This window comes from Rhipicephalus microplus, chromosome 3 (assembly GCF_043290135.1).
Source record: "Rhipicephalus microplus isolate Deutch F79 chromosome 3, USDA_Rmic, whole genome shotgun sequence".
Classification (NCBI taxonomy): Eukaryota; Metazoa; Arthropoda; class Arachnida; order Ixodida; family Ixodidae; genus Rhipicephalus; species Rhipicephalus microplus.
The window spans coordinates 137,841,886-137,849,288 of NC_134702.1; positions in this window are offsets into that span (position 1 = coordinate 137,841,886).

A 7,403-nucleotide genomic window follows, 5' to 3' on the forward strand; every position below is an offset into this window, starting at 1 on the left:
TCTGTGCATGTTTTGTGTGCAGATGGCTGTTTCCTTAAGTATGACTTTTCAACGTTTGTGATAAACTGAGAAATTTAAGAATCATATTACTTTGTATGTTATTTTCGACAGCCTGCTCCATAATTTTCTGCTATTCCGCCATACGTACTGCAATAACAGTCCTTATGTGCCCACTAGGGTAAACTTCGTCGTCTTATGTGTTAGCAAAGTACTCACCACTCATCCTTCAAGCAGAAGGCGCTCCACACAAATATGCCTAACTTGCTGGTGCGGTTTCTGATGACTTTGTCTGATACCTTCGTAATTAGTGACAATTTATACCACCCATACTTGCTGCACAGTTCAGATGGTTCGACACTCACCCATACACCGCGGATCGAGTAGTTCATGTAAGTACCACCACTAATGGCAATGATCCGCAGCAACCAACCACGCTTTACGAATCGTACCATCATTAGATCTGGTCGTGAGCGTCTCCAAGGTGGTCGCCGAACCCGACGCAGTGCCACAGTGACCCTGAAACGACCATCGCTAAGTTTACTCATAACTCTACTAGAACAAAAACTTGGGCTAGCTGTTGGTACATCCAATGTCTTCTTCATATTTACTCAAAACTGAAAATTGAAACTATATAGTCTCACTTATGCATTCGCTATGAAGACTCACCGGCGAGAAGCATCCGAGGTGGCTACTTTATCTTACACGATCTAACGCGTGAACGGTGCTTTTTTACAGCCAGGCTGTCTGCATGAGATGTAGGCAGAAATAATTTGGAGAGGGAAGGTACACTATGGTTTCGGGGCAACCTGAAAAAGTCCTTTTTTTGATTTCTATGCTATTGCAAAAAAATAATTTCGGGATAGGAGGGAGTGGGGACATGGGCTTTGTGTGCACCCCCCCCCCCCCCCCCCGCTGCTGTGTATGAGTAGGCGAAGCCGATATAAGCTCAAGAATGTTCTCGGCGTATCTGTCGTAGACATTGGGCAGACCCTAGTATTTACTACTGGTCCACTAACAATGAAGCAGAGAAGAGACGGGCGACGAGCACCATTTGAGGTTTCTGGGCAGACGCTACTAACGATTTAGAAACACCTTATCGTCCCCTTTAACCCACTGTTGAACACCGGGGCCACGCGTTCCAGCGTCTGTAGTTAACGATCTGTACGGAGTGCTTGAAAGGCGATTTTGTCAAGCGGCTAATCTGTGCAGCTGGAGGAGTTCAAAAAAAAAAAAAAAAAGTCCTCACCCACAGCTGCCCAGCCCGCGCGCCATGAAATGTATCAAAGAAAAAATGAATGTTCGCTCCGTGGCTGGGGTTTCAACCCAAGTACTCCGGCCAAAAAGCGACTGCCATGGTGCAAAGCCTAACCCCATTTTTCACTAGGTGCACTAAATTGAAGCATGCTAATGCTTTCTACAAAGAATGCAAAAAAAATATTAATGGGAAGCAGTACACTCGCTGATGGCGCTTCATTACAATATGTAGTATTGATAGAATGTAAAAGTGATTTTCTGGACAATGCGTAAGCTCAATTTCGGGAATAATAAATTTCATGAAAATTTCTACTCCGAGAACGTTGAATATCCTAACTCTGTTTCCATGATCGCATGATTACACTTTTGTTGTCCCACTCTAGAAGCTAAAAGAAGCGTTTGTACAGGCTTACGAGCGCTAGAAAGAACGTGAGATACGGCATGCCTATTCTTCTTGAAGAGAGTTCCGGGGTTACCACTACGTAGAAAGAAAGAGAGAAATAAAGAAAACAAAGGAAGAAGAAACAAAGAAAAAAAGAAGATTGGTGTCAGGCACACCCAAGCCAACACTCGTTTGCCCTCCTTTCCACGAGTGAGGAAGTGCTGCTGAACGCTGTTTTTTTTTTTTTACATCAAAGCATTTGTGCTGTCCATCCTCTGCGGCTTATCCTATGCGACTTTGTGGTATATGTACCAAAGAATTTGGGTAAGTACACTACTCATACTCACCACTATTCTATTAAAAAATGAGAAAGCGACAGATAGCCCAAACAGCGGGTATGCGCCACAGAAATGTGAGCGGCCTGTCTGAAAACTATCATGATAAGCGGGTATGTGCCACAGAAAATGGGTAAGTCCTAGGTCTGTCAGACGCGCGAGCGCTCGTTTTCAGCGCGATTGTCTGTGTCTGTGTCTTGGCTGTGTGCCATGTCTGCGGGTTTCTGCTTTCAGAGCTCACCACTCGGTTCTGGGTAACAAAGTGTTCTCCTGTCCTGTATGTGCTTGTTCAGCTTTCCCAGGAACCCGAATAAAGGAGGTTCTTGCTTGCTTCATCTTTCACAAGGTAGAATAGAGGCGCAATAGCTATAGGTGATTTGCACATGGTCGGGCAGAACTGCTCAGACGGCTATGCAACGCAAGAACTGGGCAGGTTCTTCTGCCAAGCACAGCAAGTGCGAACGTAAAATGAAAACTCTGTTCGGTGAAGTGAAGCACGTGAAACGCGCGAAAGAGAAAGATGGGAAGGAAAGAGAGAACTAAATAGAGAGAAATGCATTTAAAGAAAGAGAGAAGCAGAGAGCTATAGCGAGAAAACAGAAAGTGAGAACAGGGAGATGTGAATACGGCAATAAAGACGAAAAATAGAAGGTCAGAAAAGGCATTAAGAGGGAGAGGAAAGGAAAACAGACATGAAAGGACGGTCGAAAAAAGCTGAGAGCAAGGCAGAAGAAAAATGATAACAGTAGGGCTTCCAGATAACAACAGACAGCCGGGTTATAGTTGTTCTTGATTCGTTACAACTTGAATGGTACAGCGCAAAATACGAGACGACAGATGAAGAAGCACACCGACCTGTCCTCATGTTCTTTTTTTTTCTTGTCTCGTATTTCGTGCTGTATTGTTCGAGCAGTTATGACAAAATGAGTTATTATTATGTGGGGTTTAACATCCCAAAACCACCATATGATTATGAGAGACACCGTAGTGGAGGGCTCCGAAAATATAGACCACCTGAGGTTCTTTAACGTGCCCCCAAGTCTGAGCACACGGGCCTACAACATTTCCGCCTCCATCGGAAATGCAGCCGCCGCAGCCGAGATTCGATCCCGTGACTTGCAGGTCAGCAGCCGAGCCTTAGCCACTAGACCACCGTGGCGGCGCATGACAAAATGAGAGAAACAGAGAAAGAGAGAGAAAAAAAAAGAGCAATCGGTAAATATAGATATACAGAGGGAAACGTTAAATAGTGAGAAAGAAATCTAAAGGAACATAAAAACAAATGATGCAGCAGAGAGAAAAAGACAGAACAAAAGAAAGATCAACGGAAATCAGGGCACCCAACTCCACCCTTCTTTCAGGCTTGACATCTCAAGTGCGAAGCTGCCATATTGTTTTTGTGCTCGCTCACACTTATATGCAAAAAGATCACGGCAAAAAAAAGAATGTTACACAAGCACTTTCTATAGAAGTTCATGAACAGCATGCTGGCAAAATTATGTTATCACAAAGCCCCCAACGTACTTAATGCGCCGGTGCAATCTCTGTGCAGCGGAGTAACTACGTCACCACGCTGTTAAGACGTCACCTAGGCTACATCTAATGATGATATGTGGGGTTTAACGTCCCAAAACCACCATATGAGAGACGCCGTAGTGGAGGGCTCCGGAAATTTCGACCACCTGGGGTTCTTTAACGTGCACCCAAATCTGAGCACACGGGCCTACAACATTTCCGCGTCCATCGGAAATGCAGCCGCCGCAGCCGGGATTTGAACCCACGACCTGCGGGTCAGCAGCCCAGTACCCTAGCCACTAGACCACCGTGGCGGGGCTGGGGTACATCTAAGCTAATGCAAAACCGCATCATCGCGGTGGTGACAAAACTATTCTAGGCTGCGGCGCGTGCGTTTCCACGATGGTGAAACGCAAAAAGGTCAATTTACCTCGTACAATATTGTATCACCGAGTGGTCGGAATTTATGCCGAATCCACTGCAAGCTATACTGAGCCAAAACATTTTGGCTTATAGTTTAGCAAGTTGCCGATTCTTCCCCACAGGTCCAATGCGGTGGTGCAGCGGTTACTATACCCACCTGCTGACCCGAGGTGCACGAGTTTTATTCCGGCCATGGCGATCGCATTTAGATAGAAGTGAAGCGATAGAGGCCCGTGTATCAGGCGATATTAGCGTACAACACCACACAGTGAAAACTCCCGGAGCCCTCCACAATGGTGCACCTCATATTGTCACGACGTTGAAACAGAGGTCTTGCGGCAGAAACTGAGACGCCAGAAGCAGGTAGGTTCTTTTAATAGAACGCGCAAGGGAGTTCTTCTTCTTCGTCCAATTCGTAGTCCTTCGTGGCACATGCACAACTGTCATCGTCTTTCTTGGGCAAGCACGTGACATTTGCCTCCCTCCGAAAGAAGCATCGTCCCGATGCGCAACTTAGGTGCTCTACCAGGCGTATGAAGTGGTCGTAGGAAAACGGTAACCGGGAGCTAATTAATTCGATAAATACGGTTTCATTCGCACGACGTGCACGACTTCGGGCAGATGCTTTTGGCGCTTAGAACTACAATTAGTGTCGGGAACGACTTCGTAGTTCACGTCGTTCAAGCGTCGCGTGACGCTGTATGGACCAAAGTACCGTCTTAGCAGTTTCTCAGACAGTCCACGTCGACGTATCGTAATCCAGACCCACACTTTGTCGCCTGGTGAGTAGCTAACAAACTTGTGTCGGGTGTCGTAGCGTTGTGCATCTTGATGCTGCTGATGACAGATGCGCACGCGCGCGAGCTGTCTGGCTTCTTCGGCACGCTGAGTGAATTCTTCGGCGTCTACATGGATGTCGTCACACTCATGCGGCAACATGGCGTCCAATGTTGTCGTGACTTCACGACCATAGATCAGACTGAACGGTGTCATTCCAGTGGTTTCTTGTCGAGCGGTGTTATAAGCAAAGGTCACGTACGGCAATATCTGATCCCAGTTTTTATGTTCCGTGTCAACGTACATACTGATCATGTCTGTGAGGGTCCTATTGAGGCGCTCCGTCAGTCCGTTTGTCTGCGGATGGTATGCAGTTGTTCTCCGGTGAGCTGTACCGCTGAGTCTGAGAACCGACTCCAAAAGCTCTGCGGTGAAGGCAGGTCCTCTGTCTGTGATCACTGTTGTCGGAGCGCCATGCCGAAGGACGATGTTTTCGATGAAAAACTGAGCGGCTTCTGTTGCTGTGCCACGCTGCATAGCTTTAGTCTCCGCATAACGGGACAGGTAATCAGTGACCACAATAATTCATCTGTTCCCTGTTGTGGAAGTTGGAAAGGGACCCAGGAAATCCATTCCAATCTGGGTGAACGGCTTTTCTGGTGCTTCGACTGGATGTAAAAGACCGGCTGGCTTGCTGGGAGGCGCTTTGCGTCTTTGGCAGTCGGTGCACGTTCGCACGTGATGGTTAACAGCAGCAGGTAACTTTGGCCAGTAGTACTTGCATCGTAGTCGGCACAATGTTTGGGTGTAGCCTAGATGACCAGAAGTTGCTTCATCATGGCACGCTTCCATAATTTCTTTTCGAAGAGAGGCAGGCACGACGAGCAAGTGCGGGTTACCGGTTGGTGAGAAGTTTTTCTTATAGAGAACATCGTTTCGCAAGCAAAAAGATGGCAGTCCTCTAGCAAATAACCGCGGCACGTCTTTACGTCGTCCTTCTAAATATTCAATGAGTGGTAACAGCTCAGGGTCACTGCGCTGCTCTCGTGCAATAGTGGCCGTGTTGACAAGTCCCAAGAATGCCGCGTCGATGTTTTCGTCATCAGGAGCGACAGTTTCCACTGGCCGTGAGAGACAGTCGGCGTCGGTGTGCCTCTTCCCAGATTTGTAGACGATGGTCATGTCAAACTCTTGAAGTCTTAGGCTCCAGCGCGCCAAATGACCAGATGGATCTTTAAGGTTGGTGAGCCAGCACAAAGAGTGATGGTCGCTAACAACCTTGAAGGAGCGGCCGTACAAATACGGACGAAATTTGATGACTGCCCACACCACGGCGAGACACTTCTTCTCGGTGGTCGAGTAGTTCTCCTCCGTGCGAGAGAGAGTTCTGCTGGCGTAGGATATTACTTTTTCACAGCCGTCTTGCAACTGCACCAGAACGGCACCTAGACCTACATTGCTGGCGTCAGTGTGAAGTACTGTAGGGGCGTCCTGGTCGAAATGCGCAAGGACTGGAGGTGTTTGCAAGCGTTGTCGCAGTTCATTGAATGCCATTTGCTCCTGTTCACCCCAAAAGAAGGGGACGTCCTCACATGTGAGTTGTGTCAATGGCGCCGCAATAGACGAAAAGTCCTCGATAAATCGTCGGTAATAGGTGCACAACCCTAAGAAGCGTCTCACAGCCTTTTTGTCACGGGGTGCAGGAAATTGCGCTATGGCGTCTATTTTGGCCGGGTCAGGTCGAACACCCTCGTGACTGACGACGTGGCCTAGGAAGCTGAGTTCGTTGAAACCAAAATGACATTTTTCTGGTTTTAAAGTCAGGCCGGCCGAGCGTATGGCTTGGAGTACGGTGTATAGACGACTGAGATGTTTCTCGAATGATGCTGAGAATACAACAACATCGTCTAGATAGACCAAGCATGTTTGCCACTTCAGGCCCAATAGTACGGTGTCCATGAGACGCTGAAAAGTGGCTGGCGCCGAGCACAACCCAAAAGGTAGCACCTTAAATTCATAAAGGCCATCAGGCGTCACAAAGGCCGTTTTTTCGCGATCTCTCTCGTCGACTTCTATCTGCCAGTAGCCGCTTCGGAGGTCCATTGAAGACAAATAGCGCGCATGACGCAGCCGATCGAGTGAATCATCTATGATAGGCAGTGGATAGACGTCTTTCTTCGTGACTTGGTTCAACTTGCGATAATCAATACAGAAACGGAAGCTGCCGTCTTTTTTCTTGACCAAAACCACGGGGGACGCCCAAGGACTTTTCGAAAGTTGTATGACGTCATCCGCGAGCGTCCTGTGTACTTGCTTCTAAATCTCCTCGCGCTTTTTCTGAGCCACACGGTAGGGGTTCTGCCGAATCGGTCGCGTGTTGTCTTCGGTAATGATGCGGTGCTGGGTCAATGGTGTCCGCTGGACCTTTGACGTACGCGAAAAGCAGTCTTCGAATTGGTGTATAAGTCCAAGCAGATGCTTCCTATCAGAGGGCGGTAGCGTGGAGCAGATGTCCACCGACAAAGTTGTCGAGGCAGGGACTGTCGCGTCATCTGGTTGCAAGGTAAAACGATCCCAGGCTTGGTCTACATCGTCGTAGTAGGCAATTTCGGTACCCTTCTGGATTTGACGGTGCTCGTTGCTGAAGTTGGTGAGGAGCACTTCTGCCTGTCCACCAGTAAGCGCCAGGACGCCCCTCGCGATGGAAATGCCTTGCG